The sequence below is a fragment of the Pseudorasbora parva genome, chromosome 7 (genome assembly GCF_024679245.1).
Source record: "Pseudorasbora parva isolate DD20220531a chromosome 7, ASM2467924v1, whole genome shotgun sequence".
In the NCBI taxonomy this organism is placed as follows: Eukaryota; Metazoa; Chordata; class Actinopteri; order Cypriniformes; family Gobionidae; genus Pseudorasbora; species Pseudorasbora parva.
Genome location: NC_090178.1, coordinates 41,933,856 through 41,935,356, shown reverse-complemented (window position 1 = coordinate 41,935,356; position 1,501 = coordinate 41,933,856). Strand labels below are relative to the sequence as shown.

The following is a 1,501-nucleotide window of genomic DNA, read 5'->3' as shown; positions in this document are numbered from 1 at the left end:
CACCTGTCCATTAAATAACGTGCTCAACACGGCTCCAGGGGTTTAATAAAGGCCTTCTGAAGTGAATCGATGTGTTTGTGTAAGAAAAAATATCCATATTTAAAACTTTATTAAAGGGGGGGCGTAATGCTGTTTCATGCATACTGAGCTTTTTACACTGTTAAAGACTTGGATTCCCATCCTAAACATAGACAAAGTTTCAAAAACTAATGTTGGACGTTTGATGGAGTATTTCTTTTTTTCTTTTTCTTTTTTTTCTTTTTTTATATAGCGCTTTCAAATGTACTTCTGTACACCCAAAGCGCTTCACACTCATGTCAGGGGTCTCTCCTCAACCACCACCAGTGTGCAGCATCCACTTGGATGATGCGACGGCAGCCACAGTACAACGGCGCCAGTGCGCTCACCACACACCAGTGATAGGTGGAGAGGAGAGAGGGTGATAGAGCCAATTCAGTGAATGGGGATTATTAGGAGGCCATGATTGGTAAGGGCCAATCAAGGGAATTTGGCCAGGACACCGGGGTTACACCCCTACTCTTTTACGAGAAGTGCCATGGGATTTTTAATGACCACAGAGAGTCAGGACCTCGGTTTAATTTCTCATCCGAAGGACGGTGCTCTTTGACAGTATAGTGTCCCCATCACTATACTGGGGTGTTAGGACCCACACAGACCACAGGGTGAGCGCCCCCTGCTGGCCTCACTAACACCTCTACCAGCAGCAACCTGGTTTTCCCAGTTGGTCTCCCATCCAGGTACTGACCAGGCTCAGCCCTGCTTAGCTTCAGTGGGAAACCAGTCTTGGGCTACAGGGTGATATGGCTGCTGGCTTCTTTGTCAAAAACACTCCTTCCGGTTTCTCACAAGTTTCAGAGAGTTTTTTTCGAGTATGGCTCGGCTTGACGTTAATAGAGCGGAAGGTCCTTGTATGGGCCGCACGGGCTCTTCTCCCGGTAGGGTGCGCGCGCGTGACTAGAGCGAGAGAGGAAATGCACGCCCATAAACACTCTCTCAGGTGCAGATCCAGTCGTCCGTAAACACATATGACGCGCCGCGCTCCACTTTATTCCTATGGGTGACTTCAACGCTTCAGCACAGCATTCCCGGAAGGCAGCGCTGCATTTGAACCGATTTGAACGCAGAAATGACGGGAAGCTTTACAACATCGCGGATTTCCACGGTCACTGCTGTTACAGGACTTCACCAAATCATACCAAAGAAGTGTGTTTTTGACGGAGCGGTCCCAGCGATAAAGGTTAGGTCCTGCTTTGGAAGCAGCCGGTGAGTAAAACTGCTTCAAATGTCTCTGCTATTGGCTCGTCGCATGAGTAAACATCAGTAAACGACACGATGGCATGCTTTGTCATTCAAATGCGCTAAAGGTTAACATTACTCCATTGTTTTTCTATATAACGTTACACTATCTGACGTGCAAAACCGTTTTGCTTGCTACTGCTAAGGTTTAGTCGCATACAATAGTCCATAAACCGAATCATGT

General features: G+C 47.2%; 1 pseudogene; it reads right to left on the bottom strand.

Moving 5' to 3' along the window:
* Positions 1-716: 716 nt before the first annotated feature.
* LOC137083966 (5S ribosomal RNA) lies at positions 717-833 on the bottom strand (annotated as a pseudogene).
* Positions 834-1,501: the final 668 nt, after the last annotated feature.